The sequence below is a fragment of the Anser anser genome, assembly GCF_964211835.1.
Source record: "Anser anser genome assembly, chromosome: 1".
Taxonomy (NCBI): Eukaryota; Metazoa; Chordata; class Aves; order Anseriformes; family Anatidae; genus Anser; species Anser anser.
The window spans coordinates 51,226,314-51,249,816 of NC_139720.1; the positions used below are offsets into that span (position 1 = coordinate 51,226,314).

The following is a 23,503-nucleotide window of genomic DNA, read 5'->3' on the forward strand; positions in this document are numbered from 1 at the left end:
ATATTCTTCTATGAACCATCTTTGTTCAAAGCAAGTGTTCTAGAATGCTGAAAAGTTTTTTTAATAGTGCTGAGACTGCCATTTCCTAAGTAGTCAGCAAAATGATGTAAATTAGTATCTCTGTGCAGCAGATTCTCTGAAATGTCCTAAGTAAATTAATCCCATTGAAACTTTCAGTCTTGATCAACCATATAAATCAATTGATATTATTTATCAATCTATATTTTAGGGTATGTCTATTCTACAGTTAGTGTACTTCTGCCAATTTAATTAAAATACAAATTTCAAGAGCATTAAATTCTTCTATGGATGTCTCTTCCTTTCCCTTCGCTCAAAGTGATGAAACTAAAGTCACGTGTCTTTTGAATGAGAAGGAGATATTAAGTATATTTTATATTCACTTATTTAATTGCTTATTTTTCTTTAGAATAGAAAACCTGTAGTTTTAAGTTCTGAACTTTGAATCATATTATGACTTTTATGACTAACCATTTTGCTATCATTTTCAATTAGAAAGTGCTTCTAAGCAGTGTTCTTTCTTTCATCAATTTTGCTCCCAAGGTATATCAAGGCAGTATTAGAATTCTTACTTCACGTTGACAAATTATTGTTCTACTCTTCCTTCTTCAACTCATTTCTTTGTGTCTATTTTTTTTTTTCTTATCAAAAAGAAAGTAACATTCAAACCATTATAAGATTAGAGAAATGTGGAGTAGAATGGCACAATTAAAAATTGCATCAGGGAAGTATTTAGAAGGAAAGAAATTTGCGGCAATTGAAATATAAATCTGAAGTACAGACAATAAAAAGACAGATAGTCAATCAAATATTGCTTTTATTATGTTAACCTTGAAATGTAGGCTTTCATTATAAAATAATACATTTAGCATAGAGTGACTGGTCTGAAAGTAAGCTGACTACATTACTTAAAACATTTCAGTGAGCCTTTTTTTTCTCCTTTTTTTTTCTTTTTTTTCCATTTATTTTTTCCAAAAAAATGAATCTGTCTTAAACATATTTCTCACTTGTGGCAGGAGATTTTCTTTGGATCCATACATAGATCTGAAAAATATAATGAATTGGAAGAGTGAGTGAAGATATGAATTATTTTTCTTATGGAAATAATGAACAGAACTGAGTACAAACAGAGATAGAACAGAGAGGGAGCAAAAAGAAAAGAACAATACCATCACTATTTTGCTGGGGTATATGATATTGGATAGATAATTCTAGAAATCTGTTGCCTTATATTATATTTGGAAATAGTCTTATTTCTATGAAATAAGTAACATTATTTTGTGTTTAAACAATTTTATTTATATATATATATTTACTTTTTCTCTCCCTTTGTCCTTTAATTTCACTAGCGCTCCATGAAATGGTCAGTATAATTTAAGCATTGCTGCTTTTCCAAAACAGGTTGCTGATTTTTGTATATATTTTCAGAAACTAAATAAGCTTTATGAGCAGAAACAAAATGTGGCTGAGACTAAGCCCAGTAAAATACTTTTCAAGTCTGTCACCAATATAAAGGAATAATTTGGATGAATAAATGCATATGTAACATTCCTCAAAATATTACTCATTATTTCAGACTCTCAATGCACTAGATTAGTCTTTTTAATTTTTTCTCTATTTCGTCCTTAGCTGTTTGCAAAACTAATCAGTTATCTTAGATCAGTGTGTTCTCAGGAATAAAGAACATTTTTCTCCATTCTTCATCTGTGTTTTCTATATATTCTATATAACAGAAGGATGGAGAAAATTCCTCCATTTCAGAAGCATATCATATTTTAATAATCACATAGCCACCTAAAAAGGTTACACATGAGGAAAAAGCCAGACATTTCCTCCACAAAGATGTTTCATGGATTGTTCATGTACTGCTGTCCCTGTGGTTTTTGTCCTCTCACTCTCCTAGTTCTTCTTTTCTGGCCCAAGCCAGTGTGCCTTTTGCTAAATTCCAGATAGTATTTCATATAATTCAAGTTGTTCATATAGAAAACTGGGGGAATAATGCTCCTAAGAATCCATGGTTTTCTTTATCTGATCAAGCACAGATAATTTTAAGTTTGATTGAAATTTAAGGTGAAAGCAGTAGTAACAAGAAACTAAGAATCAGTTTTCAGGAGTAAGTGTAGAATTTTGCCCAGCTAATAATTTATATAACCAGTTATATTTTGTGACAACCCTATAGAAATGAATTCTAGGCAGAGATCTTTAGTTAATCTAATTCAATTGAAACAAAGCATTTTATCTATGTAAGACTAATACCATTTGACGAAAATAAGTTATCTAGTTCTGATAACTCATACATACATTAATGATAAATTTAGGATGCACTGGCTATAAGAGCTTTTAAAACTGAATAGAATCAAATAAACTCATTTTATTCCAAAACTTTCCTGTAATTGTTCAGGTTAGAACATTGAATGAAATCTCTTCCCTTCCCTGTCTATGTATTATTCATGAAGGCCTAAACCTGGCCCTCTGTGACCATGAAGACTACTTTTTTAAAATTCTAATGTAATCCTACCCTTATGTGCTGAATTATGGAGCCATCAGATCAGCACCCATGGAGTGAGGAATTTCAGATGATTAGAATTCTTAATGATTAGCTCCACAGTATAAGTTCTACATCGCCTCATTTGTATGGAAAAATTCCCCTGATTCTCAGCAGATGCCCTACTGTTGTATTTTAATGAACTGAATTTTAACTCCACATCATTTTAAAAAATCCATCTCAACCCTCATCAAGAATTTTTAATGGAAAATGAAAAGGATGCTGACAAAAATTTCACCATTCTTGTCTGACTCCAAGAAGAATTGCCTCAATCAAGTAACAAGAATTATATTAAGGTAACAGACACGTGACTTGTTTACAGTTAGAAAAAATGATATATCTCCAATTATTTTGGACACCATCAAAACAATTTTCTGCCACAAAATGCCTCTTTAGTGAACCTTTTCTTTAGAAGTCATAGATTTTACATGATTTGATTTTTCCTTCAAACAAACAAACAAAACCAACAAAAAAACAATGTTGCATTTCCATAACAAAAAGGTTTTTATTTATAAATTATTTTTCTATTAAAAATACATATATATGTGTAATATGTATAAAATGTAAGGTGATTATACACAAACACACAAGGTTTTATATGTATACATATAATTTATATATATGCACATTATGTATATAAAATTTAATTTATATATTTTTTGTTTCATATATATCCTATGCATATGAAATATACAAAGGTTTTAACTGATATAAAAGCTTTCTTGTTCCCATTTCAGTTTTGTTAACAATTTTTTTATTTTATTTTATTTTATTTTTACATTTGATTAAGATTTGTACAAACAATAAAAAAACAACAACACTAAAAGTAAGTTAAGTTTTCCTTTAAAGAAAGGTCATTTGCTGACTGGATCTACTTGGCCTCATTTATATCCATGCAAATATAGAGCTAGTTGACTTGCTTCAATGAATAATATAATTGACTAATGCAATTGAGAACAAAATTTCCTACCCTAACCTTCCTAGAAGTCAGTTTAATTTTCCAGTGTTAGCAGTTTTATGGTCCAGGTATACTTTAACAGTTAGAAATATTCAATTAACTGTATTTAAGTGACTGTGATTATACTTCTTAGTTTCATTCAATTATCATTCCTTCCACAGTTATATTTTTTACCTCTCTCTCTTTTTTCAAGATTTAATCTGTCCAGAAAGTACTGCTGCACGTATTGACTTACAGATCATGTAGGCTATCCAATGTTAGGGCTCATAATCATGTTTGGTGTTCAATGTTTATAGAGGAAGCAATCATTTGCTGCTATAAATAAATGCTAAATTAGGCATTCCTTTCTGTCCATGAGACATATGCTTTTGTCCAGTCCGCGTATTTTTTTCTATAAGATCATGACGTAACACCAGTAAGAGAGAATAAAAATAAATGTTTTGCATAACTTGATTTTCTAGTATTCAGCACTTTAGAACAATCATGAAGCAAAATATTCAATGGGAAAAAGTTAACAAACAACATTTAAAATGAACTAGCTGAAAATTAGAACTTGTCACAGAAAATCAGTTGACCCTTTGAAATTATTGTGTTAACTGTTCCAAAATGAAATGAAATAAAAGTCTTCATGTGGAATGTCCATTGTGACTCCTGAAAGTTAAGAATATCTTATAAAATACTGGGATGTCTTTATGCAGGTGTTTCCAGATGTACCAAGAGCTCTATTTGTTGTTTACTATGGTGGTTTGAGCCCTGATAGTAATTAAGCCCCCACACAGCTGTTCACTCACCTCACCCCCCAACGGGATGGAAGAGGGAATCAGAAGAGCAAAAGCTGAAAAAATGTAGGTTGAGATAAAGACAGTTGAATATATTAGCAGAAATATGAGTGCACACAAAGCAAAATACAGTATTCATTCACTTCTTTCCATTGGCAGCCAGATGTTTACCCACTACCCGGAAAGCAGGACTCCATCACATGTAACTTTTATATGGAAAGTCAAATAAATAACCCTTATTATGGAGGAAGGAAATAACCTTCCTCTTCCTTTCCCTGGGCTTTTTGTTGTTGTTGTTGTTGTTGAATGCAATGCCATATAACTATGGGATATCCCTTCAGGTTAGCTGTCCCAGATGTTTCACCCCAGCTTGCGCACACACCAGCCTTCTCACTGGGGTGGACAGTGTAAGAAACAGAGAAGACCTTGATATTGTGCAAGAGTTGTTCAGCAATAGATAAAAAACTGATGTGTTATCAACATTCTTTAAATTACGGATCTTTACATCACAACCATACAGGCTGCTATGAAGAAGATTAACTTCATCTCAGCCAAACCCATGAACATATAGAATTTCTTGAGATGTTCCAATGGGCCTCCAGATACCATTATGGGATAGTATCAGTATCCCTGAGGTCCTGTTTCATAACTTCTAATACAGTCTATATGTCCTGGCCACCCCAGGGCATATCAGATGTTACTAGACAATTATGTAGGTCTAGCTACACGCTAAACTCAGAATAGTTGACTGAGTCACGACCCTTGTCAATGACACCAAGGGAACCTGGAAGACATGTTGGCTCACTGGTTTGCTGATGTTTACTTTAAGATGACTTTCTTTGACAGACCTAACTATATCTCCATTTATCACAGCAAGAGACTAAACATTTGATTCACATAAAGGCACCTAAAATCAAGATACCTAAGTTTTGGCTTTTTAATGAGATATGAGTCTCCTCCAGAAGTTTAACGCATGCTACTAGAAATGACACCAGTGACAAGTTGAATTGAACATGAAAAAGAATATATATATCCCAGTACAGAATAATTTACAGAAGGGAGCAGACATAATAAGGGAGAATGTGGTACTTACACAAACTAAAGGTATAAAAACTTTAAGCATGTAAACAAAAAGACCAGACTTATTTTCATTGTTTTATTAACAAGACATTAAATTAGTCTCCTAAAAGTTACTGCTGATGCTTTTCCCATTTCCTCAAATCCTTTCAAATTGACTGAGCATCCCAAAAACTGTTCAGAACCAGGAATGTCATAAATTACAGTGCTTATTTTTAAAGGAATCGGGAATCATTCCTCTAAGGAACAGAAAACGGTATATGTCCACATACAGAAAAAACAACTAAAAAAATAATTTCAAGTTAGCATTAATATAAACTTAAAAATATTTCAGCACTCTGGATCCTATTTTATCTTTTTAGTGTTGATTTCTTCTTCTTTATTCACATTAATTTATTTACTTCTTGTTTCATTACCATTTGTCATTACAAATGATTTAGCTGTCTCTGTCCATTTCCTTGTGTTTAATTATTTGTGGGTTTAATTAAATTAAATTAGATTTAATTTAATTAATTAATTTTAATTTTATTTTTATTTTATTTTGTTTTGATTTATTTTATTTTATTATTTTATTTTATTTTATTTTATTTTATTTTATTTTATTTTATTTTATTTTATTTTATTTTATTTTATTTTATTTTATTTTCTAATTTTGGTTTGTTGAATATATGTATTTCTGGTCACATATATCTTTCATAGTATTGTTTCTCTTTTTTTTTTTTTTCTGTTTAGCCTACTCTTCACTGTAGCTTCCCCTGCCTCCCTCTCCCTCCCCATTTCTCTCCTTGTGTGTCTTCACTTGTCTTATCTTTCATTTTTTATCACCTACAGTTCATATGCACATGCACAGATAGTTTCTCTCTCTCTCTCTCTCTCTTTTTTTTTTTTTCTTTTTTCCCTGTCAAGGGCTCTACCTCCTTTCTTTCCATTTTGCTTTATCTTAGACACACTTTCTTGTGATTGCTGATTTCATTAAAGAATGGAGGATGTTGAATGTATTCTTGTTCCAATGACCCCTTTTCAGGCTTGCACAGGCTGAACACCTAATTGATTCATGTCTTAGTCCTGAATTCAAGCTCCTGTGGAACAGCTAGCTGAGATCTGAAACATAAGGAGGTAACATTTGCAGATAGCCTATTTTAATAGACATTTTGAAATATTTTTCATGATTTTGTAAGGGATGACATGTTCATCAAAGTTGTACAACTTAATATCTTTATGTAGTAGGAGAAAAAGAGACACAGGATAGCCAAATCTGTATTACTTTGTCAAAGGAACCCTTTTAAAAAGATGAAATGTCTGAACACTGTGGAAGACTAGTTTCACTTTTACTTTTAAAAGATAAGATCAAGCATCTGCCAAAATACATTATTCACAATGAAACATTTCACTGATTCTGTACTGTAGATACCTTGAGGCCTATATCTTCTGGCAGTATTACTGCAGCGTCAAAGCTGCCAAGAGGGAAGGGTTATTTACAATCAGTGGGAACAACTCTTCCCTGATGCTGGGCAGGCTTTTGAAACTTAGCTTGTATATTGGAAAATTGAGAGAATTCCCCTGTATGTTTTATCTCAAAGGACAGCAGGGAGTTGCAGTGAATAGTTTTCTTTCTTTGATTTTGCTATCCAGGTACCTCTGGTGACATGACCTATTTCTTTTATCCTCCTTTCTTAAAAACAAATAAATAAATAAAACCCACTTCTCTCTTTTACAATTTATCATCTTTTTATTAAGCATGTTTGCTTTCTTGCTTTCCAGTGTAGTGAAAATTCAGTGAGATGAGATGAGATAGATATCAAAGTATGCTTAACCTTCTAAGTTGAATTTTATTTTTGGTTGTGATGGATTTCCAAAATTGAAATGTTATATATACATTAAAAAAAATAGTTTCCTCCTATTCTTATCAGTTGCATGGAGTGTTATCTAAGATACAAAGATTACTTCTTGCCAGAAGTAATGCAGAGCAAGATAATTCCTTTCAATCTTACATACTTTGAAGGAATACAATCTAAGACAAGTTTGAGTATAACTTAACCTCTCAAAAAATATGAAAACCAGGAGTTTGTACCTTATGTCTAGAGACTGTAAAAATGTAGCAACCCAAAATTCTTAATCCCTTTGGGAAGGTCCAGGTGTTGAATCCTATCCCTTCTCTGCAAGTCTTGCAGATCTAGAATTCTCTGTTCATAGTGCTCAGGTCACTCCTCTAAAATTGTAGTGTTCTGAAATTTGTTTTCTGGTATTTTATTTCCACTTGAAGTCATCAAATATTGTTTTTCCAACAAGCAAAGCCTCACTGTACTTGTTATTTTGATGTCAGCTACACAGAAGCCAGAAGGCTTGGTATTTCTTACGCTTAGCAGCATCAATGAGATAGCATGGAGTTAAGAGGCTCTAGACTAAGAATATATTATTTTCTCCAATTAAAAACTACCCAGGGAGCTGGGTTAGACAAGGGAAATAAGAATTTCAAAGGAATTTGAATAAGATAGAAAAGTTAATAAATGTCAATTTCTTCTCACTAATTAACAAAATTATTCAATTTTCAGCCATAAATACTAATTAACATATGTACCATTTATAATCTGTGTTTGCATACATAACAAAGTATTTAATAATCATAGTTCTCACCTGAGATAAAACATCAAGTTTAGGAGTGGCAAGCATGAGACAGTCTTCTTTGTTCTCTGTAGGGCCAGGGGAGATATGAAGGTATGCAGTAAATCATTCCAGCCTAAAACAACTATCTAAGATAAAAATAGCTGCTTCCTACAGATCTTTTAAAAAGTTTATGCATAGATTTTTGAGGAATCTAAATAGATTAGTTTATAGTATAGTAATCCCTAAACTTGAAATAGCTGGAGCTAGCTAGGAAGCCTCTCAGTTGGGACTAACAGATGGAAGTGAGTGCTGCTATCAAAGGCAGAAAGTTTAGAGAATATTTCACATTTCTGGCTATCATATCTCTTTGTATATTTAGCAGATTTGGCATCAAATATAGTTCAAGTGACTATTTCTTTTTATAGCGAATAGCATAGCATAGCATAGCATAGCATAGCATAGCATAGCATAGCATAGCATAGCATAGCATAGCATAGCATAGCATAGCATAGCATAGAATAGAATAGAATAGAATAGAATAGAATAGAATAGAATAGAATAGAATAGAATAGAATAGAATAGAATAGAATAGAATAGAATAGAATAGAATAGAATAGAATAGAATAGAATAGAATAGAGTAGAATGGTTCAATCAGACGGGAACTACAAATATCATCAAGTCCAACTGCTTTACCACTCCAGGACTAACCAAAAGTTAAAACATTATGATTAAGAGCATTATCCAAATGCCTCTTGAACACTGACAGACATAAGATATCAACCACCTCTCTAGGACGTCTGTTCCAGTATTTGACCACCCTCACAGTAAAAGAATTTTTCCTAATATCCAGTCTGAACATCCCCTGGTGCAGCTTTGTGCCATTCCCAGGTGTCCTATCACTGGTTACAAGGGAGAAAAGACTGGCACCTCCTTCTTCACTTTCCCTTCTCAGGAAGTTGTAAACAGCAATGAGATCACTTCTTGGCCTACTTTTCTCAAGACTAGAAAGCCCAAGTGTCCTCAGCTTCTCCTCGGAGGACGTGCCTTCCAGCTATTTTACCCTTGCCCTCCTCTAGATGCATTCAAGTATCTTATTATCCTTTTTATATTGTGAAGGCACCACTCCTGTTGTTTTTTGCTAAAATTAGACATACATATAAATAAAAGAAACACATAATAACTGGCAAACCACATAATAACTGATGGTGGTGAATAGCATCTCTGAATAACATCTTGTCTTTATCACTCTAATCCATCCAATAAGTCTAAGGTCTTGAGTTAGTCAAACTTTATAAAGAGAAGACTATACAAAGAGAAGATAAAATTATTCAAAGGAAGCACTAATTTTTCATTAACGTTGGGCATATAACTTATCAAAGTTTAATTAAATATATTTTAAATATTTGCCTAATGGAATCCAAGTGTCTCTGTTCTGATGGGACAAAAATATTGCATTAATATCACAAAAATATTGCATTAAAAATAGAGCAGTTTTCAGAATTATTGTTATTAATATATACTTGTGCACATGGCTGTTGTAGACACTCAGTTAAAAAATGCTGCCTAGAAATCACTAGAGTAATTTATTTCTAATTTATTTTAAGCCTCAATTAACAACAGAAAAAGTTATGATATTGATGATGATATTAATGATATTGATGATATTGAAAGTGATATTTTTTTCTTAATCATAAAGGGATAACATGAGAAACAGAAGGCACTACTTAAATATTATTGCTTTTCCTTGCATGAGATTTTCATTGTAATTGAGAACTTGCTTATCTGTTTCTATATGTTGATTATATTTAAGGATGAAGCCAACATTTCTGCCAGTTTCTATACCAGAATATCTCCCTTAGCATTTTTATGTGATTGTACAAAACATGGACACTTTCAATTCTGATTATTTTTATCTTTAAGAAAATAGAAGATAACATAAGTTTTCACAAAGAGTGAACATAACTATGATGGAGCCATCTTGTGAATGTCTGAAGCTTGGTAGGATGTCTAACTAATACAGAATATAGCATTAATATTACTGAGATATCTACATATGATTTTTTTTTTCCAAACACTGATGTACTCTTTATGCTTTTATAAAATAATCTCTCTCTTTCAGGTAGCAATATTTGCCTTTAAAAATTAAAAATGAAATCACGGTATAATTTTTTGAATCAATAACATCTCAGGGTTGATCATGGACCTAAGTGTGTTTTCACTAGTGTCTAATGATGGATTTCTTTTTGTTGTTGTTGAAATCATTTTTAAAAATATTTTTTTTATTTTCATATTAGTTTTTTTCAATAAACATTTAAAATGTTTAATATTAATTTAAAATGGCTGACTTTTTTATAGGATTCTGAGTGTTTTTTATAGGATTCTGAGTGCATTTCATAGAAATAACACAGTATCAACATTTTATAGGTATCCTAGAATCTTACATTACAGTTTAAATTGTGCTCAGGAATACAATTTTCCTTGCATGAAGGTTGCCAGGCAACAGCACTCACAATATTTTTATTGACGACAAACGTAGCTCTGTGTGGTCTCAGGAAGAACAATATATTTTCATTTTTATGTTTATAAGAAAGTAAACATTAACTTTAATCCCCTTGCATACAGATATAATAGTAAGACGAAACTGACTGGTATTTTATTATACTTCCTTCACTTAAGCTACATTGCTTTTTTTCATAGCAGTGCTTCAAGACACTTACTAATGCAGGGAGGTGTCGGTATCAGAAAAATGCACCTTAAATTTATGATCAAAATTAATTGTATGTTTGACCACTTTGTAAAATTTGACCTTTTAAAATGCTTTGGTTTTCTGGTGTGGGGAAAGAAAAAAAGCAATTTTGGATTAGAATATGTGACTACAGCTAAAATATAGTTATCTATGATAGAAAGCCATATTTAAAATGTATAGGTAAAACCACATTGACACATATAGCTTTTACATTTAAATTTTTATGGTCTGAGTGCAGGTCTAGGGAAGTGATTGTGCCCCTGTACTCGGCTCTGGTGAGGCCGCACCTCGAGTACTGTGTTCAGTTTTGGGCCCCTCGCTACAAGAAGGACATGGACGTGCTCGAGCGAGTCCAGAGAAGGGCGACGAAGCTGGTGAGGGGTCTGGAGAACAAGTCTTATGAGGAGCGGCTGAGGGAGCTGGGCTTGTTCAGCCTGGAGAAGAGGAGGCTCAGGGGCGACCTTATCGCTCTCTACAGTTACCTTAAAGGAGGCTGTAGCGAGGTGGGGGTTGGTCTGTTCTCCCACGTGCCTGGTGACAGGACGAGGGGGAATGGGCGAAAGTTGCGACAGGGGAGTTTTAGGTTGGATGTTAGGAAGTACTTCTTTACCGAAAGGGTTATTAAGCATTGGAACGGGCTGCCCAGGGAGGTGGTGGAGTCACCATCCCTGGAGATCTTTAAAAGACGTTTAGATGTAGAGCTTAGTGATATGGTTTAGTGGAGTACTGAGTGTTAGGTCGGAGGCTGGACTCGATGATCTTGAGGTCTCTTCCAACCTAGAAATCTGTGATACTGTGTGATACTGTGAGTGAAAAATATGAAGAAAATTATATGCAGAATCCTCTGAGAAACATAAAACAAGGCAACTATATTCCATTTTGTATAAGTTTCCAGAGGAAAACAAAAACAAAAGCAAAAAATAAAATTGTATTTTTTATTAAGTTAATACTGATTATCTCATGAGTGAAGAGTTATTTCAAATTAATTTGAAGGAGGTTAGCTTGAAGAAGGCATAGGAATACAACAGGAAATTCAGGCATATGTAGAATGAGTGTAATTAAAAAAGAAATTAATGGAAATATTTTTAGAGATGTAATGGAGATTATACTTTTAATACTGTTTGATATTAGAGAAGAAAATTAAACAGAAAATATGATAGGTAAATAGCAAGCTAAATACAAAACTTTTGCATCTGGTTAGATAAAAATGATTCTTAATGCATTAGAGCCACAGATGACTTCAAGAATAAGTTTTACATTTCTGTATGGGTATTTCAAAGGTTGCATGAAATGAAGTTTCTCTTCTGATCCATATCAATTTGTAAAGGTAGGCAATTCAGCTCACTTCATGAACTGTATTCTTATGAAGCATAACAAAATCCTATTTACCAGTAAAATCCATTTAAATTAAAATCAAAGTGTAATCTTCGTACGAATCACTACTTGTACCATAATGATGAAATGAGATCAGATACCTATGCTGTACAATTCTGTATCCTGATTATTTTTTACTCAGAAGAAATTATCCACAGTGCAAAAGCTTCAGGAAGGTCACAAAACTTGTGGTTTTTTTTTGTTTGTTTGTTTTTCCTCTGCCAAACTATTCAAGCAATAAACTATACTAGGCACCATTTGACAAGTTGTTTGTGTACCTGGTTAGTGAGACAAATGTAGCTCCCTCCCTCAGAGAGATAAATTACCTTTGTTCCTTTACTTAAATATCGCTTTAAAATAATTTTAGAAAAAGAATAAATATCTTTTATATATATCTTTATTTCTTTATTACGACTTTGTGTTAGTACTATCCAACAAGAAATAATTCCATCCCCTCGCATTACCTGATTTTTCAGAGGTATTGGGAACTTCAGGTAAATGAACAGGAGCTGAAAATCTTTCTGAAAATCAGATCAGACCCAAAACTACCTGTGGTCAGTTACCTTTTATCTGGTTACCTTTTTGGTTATGCTTCTCTTTTAACTTGAAGTGAGTCCCAATAAATATTTGTCCAGGTGGTTTATAATCGGATATTTTCTGTAATAGGTTTGTTCTTGTGGTAAAATTTTAACAAAACTTCAGTTCTGTTTCTCCAAAACATTTAAGCACATGCTTACTATTGAAATCTTTGGTCAAGAAAAACATTCACATGCTTGGTTTTAAAAATATGCTTTTTTGTTGTTGTTGTTAAAAAATTAAATGTGTATTAGACAATCATTTTTCTACTAAAAATGAAGTACAAAAAAAATTTACTTTCATTTAAACATTTTCAATTAAATAGGATGCATTGTTCTGGGTAGCCAAGCACATATAGCAATACAAAATTGTTCATGCTGAGAATCACAGAATCACAGAGTCACAGAATGGTTGAGGTTGGAAGGGACCTCTGGAGATCATTTAGTCCAAACCCCACTGCCAAGCAGGGTCACCTACAGTACATTGCACGGGATCGCATCTAGGCAGGTTTTGAAGGAGACTCCACAGCCTCTCTGGGCAACCTGTTCCAGTGCTCTGTTACCCTCACAGTAAAGAAGTGCCCTTTCATATTCAGCTGAAATTTCCTGTGCTTTAGTTTGTTGCTTCTCATTGTGCTGGCCACAATCAAAAATAGTCTGTCCCCATCGTCTTGACACCCTCCCTTCAGATATTTATAAGCACTGATAAGTGAGAACATATTTAGAGGTATTTTAAGGAATCAAAATTTTCGGAATAAAGCAGCTAGAATATATTTGATTCAAGATTGTAAATGTTTGTTTGTTTGTTTGTTTGTTTTAAGAAAAATGAAAGTACTCTGCTTTATAATAAGACAGTAAAACCAGAGTAAACAACTCAGTTATGTGATGCTTGATATTGATAAATATTGAGGTTTGTTAGATGAAAAAATGTGCTGTTTCCACTCACACCCCTCAGTTAAACATTTGCATCAAATTTTCAAATTCCTATGATGTTTTAGACATTTTTTTCTAATGATAAGAAGGTGCTACGTTTATTTGAAGCTATAAAAAGCTGTGGTGCTTTTTTTTTTTTTTTTTTTTAACTACAAATAAAAGAAAAGTCTTGCTACCTAAGGAAAAGTATTACGCAATGGCAAATATATAATCATTCCATTGCTTGGAATTGCAAAGATGTTTAGGGGTTGAACCTGCATGTCAACTAAATTTCAGAAGACCAAATACCAGCTAAAATAAAGCTTTTATTGATTTCCATATATTGCACTTTTATATAGATTTCTTGTGGGGTATACCACTGTAAAGGTTCTTAATTGTTTATTGATTTAATTTAGTGAGTCGATTACCTTTTTTTATGTTATTTTTTTATTTTTTTTAATAGAACCAAATTAAAGAGTCCAAACAACATATTCGTTTAGATCTACTTACTTACATAGAGCCTTTTGGAAGCTTTTTATCCTTCTAACAAGGAATAATCCATCATAAGATAAATTTTCAGCAGTAAACCCCCTTCTCTTGAAACGGAAAGTTCATTGAGATTTTTGCCTGGGCCACTGTAAGTTGTAAGTAGAATAATGTCAGAAGAGATTGGACTGATTCTGTCACTCCCTACTGAAGCAGCCATTGAATGTTGTTCCTTGAGACATCTCACTGACTACAATGTTAGGAAAAAAAAAAAAAAAAAAATTAGATCTTGAAAAGTGGAAGTTCCACATCAGTGGAACAAAGAAAGTGAAAAAAATAATAAAAAAAATATTTGTGTGAATATCAAAATAGATTAATTTAGAATTTTAACTTTTCTGATTTTTATACCTAAACTGTGAAAGCTCTTAGTTTTCCAATAACTAATATACACTGTTTACAGTATAATCCTGGCTAAGTGAACCCCGTGTATATTGGTAAATTAAGTATTGGTTTTGAGGCTTGTTTATACATTTTGTTACATATTGTATTAAGTGGGCAAATAGTTTTACATCTCAGCAGAATGTATTTTTCCTTATGGTACTTCTACTTGCAGGTGGTTGAGGAATACATTATTTGTCTGTGTCTGCTTCCAGTTTGGGTATCACTACAGTCCCATCATATTTGAAAATAATAGGACTAGAGACTGAAATTTTCTGTAACTTTTAATTGTTAACAAAATACTAACTGATGTGATGATTTAATCATGATTTCTTGTAAAGGAAACAATTGTTTTATGAACATAAAATGGTATGGTTAGCTGTACTGTCAAATATTTAGATAAGTATAATATCTATTTGTGCTTATTAAGTATTTCAGAAAACTGAAAATTAAGTGAACAAATCAAAAAAAATGCATTGATCACTATTTGAATAAGCATAACTGCACTTATTTGCAAACAGGCCTTCTCCTAGAAAAATATAAAGTATCTTATGTGGCACAGAAATGAACTGAATCTGACCCGATTCAAGTTTCACATGAAATGTATGAAATATATCAGTAAGGAAAATGTCAGAACTTTTATTTTATTTTCATATGCACAGTAAAACACATGCAGTATTCTTTGTTTTGTGAATCAAGTCATTTCAAGGAATTCAGTCAAGGCAAGAAAATGTCAGCCCAGTGCATTTTGTTCGAGTGCACAGAACTTTTATGATGGTACCATCCATTTTCTCGTCAGTCTACAGATAAAATAAGGCAATCACCAACTTGTCTATTTAATAATCAAACTACTAGGAGAAATTAATGTGTTGTATTAGCTGTGGGTCATGCCATAAGTTCATAATTGCAATAAACACTTTACAACAATAAACAGTTTGAGAAAACAGCAACAACAACTCAATTTGCAGCAATTAAACAGTGAAAAAAAAGTGAGAGAAAACATTTAGACATTAGAATATTGTTAGGAATTGGTGAATTATTAGTAGAGTGATTTTTATATTTTATTTTTAACCTTGTTTGAATGAAGTATGTTCTATTGACTCTGAATGCTTTAGGAGTGGGGAAATACCTCTCCTCCCCTCAAAAATATCCATCCAACAGAGCCCATGTTTTGGCAGGCACACTGCCAAAACACTAAGAACTGAATGTCTCTAGAGAGATTATTCTTACCAAATTCTCTCCAAAAATTATCAAAGAAATATTAATGAACACCCCAGACTTTCACGTGGAAAGAAGTAAACAAATTAATCTCCCCCTTCAAAAGTTGTGTTCTCCCCTCTTGAGACAAAAGAGTAATTGAGGCTGGGCAGGATCTCAGTCTCCAATCCAACCTCTTGCTTTAAAGCTGGGCTAGCTCTGACATCAGAGCAGTTTGCTTAGAGCTTTGGTTGGTTGGATCTTTACAGCTTCCAGGGATGAAGACTACACAGTATCTTTAGGCAACCTAGCAAAAACCTTTTTCTGATATTGAGTCAGATCATCTCCTGTTTCAGTTTATGATAATTATTTTGTGGCCCCTACAGTGTGCTTTAGTAATGAGTTTGGCCCTCTTCTCAGTCATGTCGTCTCAGGTACTGGGAGGGTTGGAAAAATATACTGACTCTTCCATTGCTACTAAATACATACCCAAAACAGTCCCAATTATTGCAACCTTTGGTCTGCAACAAAAGTACAGTTGCAGTTTGTGCAAGACTTCATATAGTGATGCTTTGCTGCAGGGAGCAGCAGAAGCATACTAGGATGGGAGTGGGCATGTCTGCAACACAGAGCAGGCCAGGGCCAGGGTCCTGAGTTTAAACATAGGCCCCAAGCCTTGTCACAACTTTTCCTCACACAGCTTTTTTCTCAGTGGCTTTGTGTGTGTGTGTGTGTGTGTGTGTGCGCGCACGCGTGTGTGCGCGTGTACGTACTTCTTTGTACCTTAGAAGGTATAAAGAAGGTACAAAGAAGGTACGTTCATCTTACCTGTGAAGAAAAAATGTATTCAGCTGAGTGATGTGTATTGAGTATCTTAGACATTGTAAGATAAACAAGTTGTTTACTGATACAAGGTTTACATCAAGGTACAGATTATTTACATTTATTTCCCAAACAAGTCTGCAGTGGAGAAAATTGTTTTCACCTGGTTTTGAAACTGGGGGAGAAAATCAATTATGTTGGTTATGCTTTGTGTGAATGGGCTCCCACAACTACAGCAGTTAAGCAGCCAGATATCAGTTTAATAAAGGAACCATTTCATTACCGTTAAAATGCAGGCTGAATTGCATTTCGAAGATTCTAATACAGACTAATTTAAATCACTCCTTGGCAGTTTGTGTCGGAATAAAGAAGTATGCTTTTTCAATGACTGATAAATTTAAGTATTTGATAAGGCCTTTCATTTAATGTCCCAACCAATACGTCTTTCCATTAATCACCTAAGAATAAATGCTCCTTTTTGATTTATTACCACTTAAAAGTTATTACTTGCCTTACTAAAGAGTGGCAACCTGCAAAAATGGAATACCAGTTCTTTCTCAGTGATTTCTTATTCCAACTCTCTTTTATTCTGTGGATGTTAAGCAATCCAGAGAGCATGCAGTCAAAACCATTTATCTATTTTTTTCTGCTAAACCGCATTTACTTTTTGTCATGTCACAAGAATCACGTTTTGCCATAATCTCTAGTTTGATGGTAAACTCAGTTTTACTTTGAAGTGTGTTTAAAGTGGGAAGAGGGGAATAAGAGATTGTGCAAGCTGATTTTAACATGTTTCACATTTAATAGAGTTTTTAAATTAAATGTTCTGAAAGATAAGTAAATCCTATGTGCGTTTTTTGGAATTGTGAAACAATACATTTTCTAGACTGGCCCTTGGAGAGAGTTAGTTGACTAATTTTTTAACCCTACATAGGAAGAATTACAGTTTTTGTTCTCCTTCTAGAGGTATTTTTAGGTAAAATGGAACGCTAGATCAAGTTTTAATTTTCTCAGACTACTATTTTTTTGAAAAACATAATTATGAACTTTAAAGGAAATGCAACCAAAGATTCCTTCCTTTCTTTTTATGGTCACATAACCAACTGCTTGGTTTGCCTCTTGGGATCTCTTCAATTTATAGCTCCTTTAATTTTGGTAAGTCCTGGTTAAACAGGAAATTCTGACTTCTTGTAATGACTGTGTAGCCTCAGTAAGTGAGGCGAAAAATTATATATAGTATTGTCATTGTTAATAAATGATAAAAGTATGATAAAATGATAAAAACAAAAACTAGTTATGACAATCAGGGCTAGACTTATATTCTGAAAAACAAATGAGCTTTGTTCTAAGAATTTATTCTTTTTTTGTATCCTGAAAGAAGCTTTTAGTCAATACTCTGCTGATAGCATTACTCAGCAACAACTGAAACATTGGTGTGTTATCAACATTATTTTCGCCCTAAATCCAAAACACAGTACCATATCAGCTACTATGAAGAGAATTAACTCTGTCCCAGCTGAAACCATGACGGTGGTCAAATGAGAAATCCAATTTTTTAAGGCGTAAAGTTTGAGAGATGGTTGTTTAACAGTGGATTACTTGTGCCTTGGTTAGTGTCTCTATAGAGTAACATAATTGGTGAATTATAATTCATACTGAAAAAATTTACAGCAGCAAGATTTTCAGATGTTTTCTGTATATAAAAGGACACTATGTGACAATTTTTCACAGTTTTCTTAAAAATTTGTTTGAAGGAAAAAGCTGATCCACTCTTTTATATTTTAAAGATACTGAGACTTCCATTCTATTTGAAATCACACTTAACTGCACACCCAAAGAAGTAGAAGATCAATATATGAAAAGTATTCTTTGAAAGCTTAGCAGTAAGATAGTACTTCATAGGCAGCTTCAGTATGCTTTTCATTTCACACACATTTTCATCATCGACCAGAAATATTCCATTTGAATTAAGCCAGGCAAATCCTGCTGTTCAAACTCTTTTTCATTAATCCTAACCTGCAGATAAATATACAAAAGGGCTCAGTCTTGGAGACTGCAGAAAGGATTACTATAGCCAGTTGTCCTCATCTTTTGGAGGGTTGGCATGTGGTGGAAAGAGCTGTGCCCACTGCTTTTAAACAGTCAACTTAGCTAGCAATTTTTCTCAAACTCCTAATTATCTTGGATTCCAGCACAAGCAAAATATATTGTAGGGAAATATGTGTATGTAGCATGTAGAGAATATTTAAAGCAGTAAGTAGGAAGTGAGACAGAGGGAGAATACAGGGATATTCTAGCAGTTTTGCCTTGAATCAAAGACAGGTGGAAGGGTGGAAGGATAATAAATGCTTACCTAAAAAAAAAAAAAAAAAGATCAAGATCAACAATTTCTTAAATTCTAATCTCCAACAGACTTCTACCTACATAGTCTCCAATGTCACATTTGTTTAGAGCAGGGGCTCAGAGGATGAGCTATACTGACTTGTACCTTCCTTCTGCACTTCACCACAGCAAACAAGTTGCTGTAATTTAGTTTTATGCAGGGATGTTCAGGACTAACAAAAAAGTTTCCTGATAGTCTTCCTAAGGAAAAACCCTCCTATTTCCAAAATAATGATAAAGAAGTGCATAGTCCTTTCCTAGAATATGTTCCTTCTTCAGCTAGTTACCATTTTCAAGCTGATTTACACAAATGTGTTCATTAAGTCAGATGTTAGTTCTACTTTTTTAAATTAATATATTTATTTTTTTTTCACTCTAAGAAACCTGAAGGTAGAAAGAAAACATGTATGGCTTAGATATTTACAGAAACATACTTTGATTCTGAATAATTTTTCACTCACAGGAAACACAGTTGTTTTTTAATAGTGCATTAATAAGTTCCTTTTATCTTAGTTTAGTTTAATTTAGTCGAGTTTTTACTCTTCTACACTGTAGTATTACTTAATCATAGTGAATTGTGCAAATGGGACTTGAGCAATCAGGAGTTTATTAAGTCTACAACCCTAGACATTTTTATGAACTTTTCAGGTAGCTTTACCACATTTTTTTTTTCACATATGATATTTTCAGCTTTTATTGGAAAATTAGAGTGATAATTAATGGATAACACCTAAATTTAAAGAGATTTTATGTTATTTCATCTATTTATATGAAATCTGATCTCATATTTCTGTTAATTTCAGCAGATCTAACCATGTGAGCAAGCAGGTCACAGCCATTGTCTTAAATGTTATTGAACATAGAGCTAAGGAAAAAAAAAAAGTCAATCTAATTGACTATAACCAGAGTTTATCTTTAAATCTGTATGCAGAAAGGATCTATATGTATTGTTACACAAATAATCTTACTTTTATCATTTCCTATTTTGAATGTTCTTACTTAGCAGTCTAAGTCTTTAATAAGTTTTTGTATTTAATAATGGAATTCATTAAAATTCATTCAGCGTTTTGAAAACAGATTCAGTGAGTTTAAAAGTCTAATCATTTACGCTGAAGAATGAAATGACTACTTTGTCTTGAAATTAGCCCTACAGAATATATTTATTATTATAGGACCAGTGAATTGACTTGATAAATTATGTTGAAAATCACCTTAATATGTAAATATATAGTACATACTTGAAAATACAGTAGAATGATGGAGCATTTCATCATTTATTATAGGAATTAATAGCATGTGCCAAAGGCAAGCAAAGAATGGGCTAAATATATTCTAAGTAAACTACGTAAGATTTGCTTCTCCTCGAAAGCATATGGAAATTACTGTTTGCAAAGAGAAAATAGTCTTTTTTTTTTTTTCTGTGAAAGTAATCAAAATTTAACTGAGAAGTCTGTCATATTCATGATCGCAATTACTGTATATTTGGTATTTGCTCCATTAACAGGAGAAGGTAAAGTGTACTGTAAAGAAATATGTATAGATTTATTTTCAAATGAAACTTGTCCAAATTCCCATGAGCGTTTAGTAAAAAATTAGAAAAAAAGTAAATTTGACTTTTCTGGGGAAGAGTAAACAAACTGAATTTATTCTGTACAAAAAAAAATATATATATATATGATTTTTTTTTCACTTGAGAACATGACAGTATAAAATAATGCTGTATTTATTTCAAAAGAGTCACAGAATCACAGAATCATGTAGATCGGAAGAGACCTCCAAGATCATCTAGTCCAACCTCTGACCTAACACTAACAAGTCCTCCACTAAACCATATCACTAAGCTCTACATCTAAACGTCTTTTAAAGACCTCCAGGGATGGTGACTCAACCACCTCCCTGGGCAGTCCATTCCAATGCCTAACAACCCTTTCGGTAAAGAAGTTCTTCCTAACATCCAACCTAAACCTCCCCTGGCGCAACTTTAGCCCATTCCCGCTCATCCTGTCACCAGGCACGAGGGAGAATAGACCAACCCCCACCTCGCTACAGCCTCCTTTAAGGTACCTATAGAGAGTGATGAGGTCTCCCCTGAGCCTCCTCTTCTCCAGGCTAAACAACCCCAGCTCCCTCAGCCGCTCCTCATAAGACTTGTTCTCCAGACCCCTCACCAGCTTCGTCGCCCTTCTCTGGACTCTCTCGAGCACCTCCATGTCCTTCTTGTAGTGAGGGGCCCAAAACTGAACACAGTACTCGAGGTGCGGCCTCACCAAAGCCGAATAAAGGGGGACAATCACTTCCCTAGCCCTGCTGGCCACTCTGTTTCTTATTTTTCCCTCATCCACCTTTCCCTCATCCTCCAAGCACGTCACTTTGTCATAGAAGGAGATCAGGTTCATCAAGCATCTCAATTAATTGTATAGAACTTATTATTATAATATTGTTTAGTACTTACCTAGCAAATTTTCCATGATTTCAGTTTGACATCAGATCATAATGGTTATTTTTATTAGATTCTTGCTGTGCTCTGTGTATCTATGCATGTATGAGTGTGTTATATACATAGAAGACTTTCTGAAGCAAGAGTTATGAGGGGTATGCCCCAGTACTAGTCTACGCCATAGAATGCTGTGTATGGCCCTGAGGCACTGAAATATATTCTCCCAAATGAGTTGAGTTTTGAAGGCATTTCTTCCCATTGTTCTCTTTGACAGTGTGGTATTTCCGAGCTTCTCAGCAAAGACCTAGAAAAAAATAGGAATGAAAAGAAGGAAAGACCTAGAAATATATATATATATTCACAAAACAAAAATAACTACTTTTAGTATTTTTCTGCAGATTATAAGAAAGAAGATGCATATTTAACTGTATTTATTTCAGCTGTATGTCATGGTCTTGGACTTTCTTTTAAAGATAGAAAACCACTGTCAAATGAACCAGTTTCCTATCCTGGAAATAGAGATCTGGCATTATCCAGGTACTAACCACCAGAGAGTTTGCTAGGCTGCCAAATGTTAATTAAATGTAAATATAATCATTCAAATTCTTTTGCCTGTTTTTATCCAGTGTTTGTGACTAAGATGTTGGAAGGCAATTTTATTGACTCTGGCCCTTACTTTATACTCACGGAAAATAAATTAGATTTTCTTTGTGACTATAGTTGGAGGACATGAAAAGTGCTAAACTGAAAGAAAAATCTGAACACGTTTCATTCTTGCTTACTAAAAAAACCAACCAACCAACCAAACAAACCAAAAAAACCCACACACCTATAAGTAATTCTGAAACAATTCTATTCCACCACCAGGAAAAAAGGTTTGGGGAGTCTTTTATAATTGCATGACAAGATCAATATTGATACAGTATTAAAAGAAGCTCATAAAAGCAATAATCCTTTTATATAGCTTTAAAGGTGTCTTGGAGATTAAAACCACTATATTTTGCTGTGCTTACTCAGGACTTTTTCCACATTAGGCAGCCTTAAATAGATAACACTCCCTGAGGATGAAATTGAATGATTTTTCTATTTTTCTTTGCAGTGTCTGTACAGGAAGGAAAGCTTTCAGTATTTGAATGATATACAGCTCTCCCAACACAGATTTCCAATGCATACATACATACATATACATTTAACTTTGTTGGTGGTTATCTTTTAATGTATATATAAGCTGAAGACTAAAGACAGTAATAATTTGGGGGGGTTATAAGAAAAATCTAAAGTCTACTATGCACTTCACAAAACCATTGTGGGTTATTTACAAATCTCTGTGGTCATTTTCTCATGATGTTATGATTTAGTTACAGCTTCCATATACAGATTATAGATATTTAAGAAAGCTATATTTTCACTTACAGCAGAAAAAAAAAAAAAAAAAAAAAAACCTGTGAGGTAACATTGAGTATATCTGTAGATTGTAAAGACGGTTTATCACCATGGAATAAGGAAATAGTTCAGAATTTCAAATTTGCTTGTTTGTTTGTTTTTATAAATAGTCCTTAAATTCACATCTTTTATTTATTATTATTATTATTTATTTATTTATTTATTTATTTATTTTACTCAAGAGATAGTAAAATAAATCAAATAGTTTTATATAAGTACTCCTAAAATGAAACACACACACATAAAGTTTGGCAGTGGAGTTGCAGTTTTTCCTTGTTGACTACAGAAAGTTATGCAATTCCTAATGCCTCCTACATGCTTAACTCAGCTACAGTCATTGTGAATTCTTTAAAAGCATCCATCTCATTTGTAGTTTGATCTACACTCTAGTGTAGATCAACTGATTACTGAGCATGTAACTGATGCAAGGCATGGAAACATTTTTACAGTAAAAATAAACAACTAACAAACACAAAAGTGCACTTTAAAAATGGGGTACAAAAGAATTCCCAATATTTTTTTCTTTAATAATTTATTTTAAAAATAATTTAACAATTTTTAATTTTTCAGTGAGGTTTACATGGACACTGAAGTGACCAGTGAATTTTCAAATGTTGCATCTTTGAATTCTTTTATTTTCTTTCTTTTCTCTTTTCTTTATTAAGAATTTACATTCCAGAGAGATCTATATGGAAAAACTTGGTTCAAC

The 23,503-nt window shown here is 33.1% G+C and overlaps 1 long non-coding RNA gene across 21 annotated transcripts in view; it reads right to left on the bottom strand.

Annotated features, from left to right (window-relative positions):
* Window positions 1-827: 827 nt before the first annotated feature.
* The window catches only part of LOC310892401, a 90,087-nt gene continuing 67,411 nt past the window's right edge, over window positions 828-23,503 (bottom strand). For 12 of the 21 annotated variants that reach the window (XR_014578084.1, XR_014578085.1, XR_014578086.1 and 9 more), the window contains 2 exons: window positions 21,367-21,655; window positions 3,231-8,067 (listed from right to left, as the gene is read on the bottom strand). This is a non-coding gene — a long non-coding RNA (uncharacterized lncRNA). Of the gene's footprint in view, window positions 1,063-3,230; window positions 8,068-21,366; window positions 21,656-23,503 lie in introns of those variants that run through there. The other 9 variants (XR_014578082.1, XR_014578092.1, XR_014578080.1 and 6 more) reach the window with 9 other exon arrangements.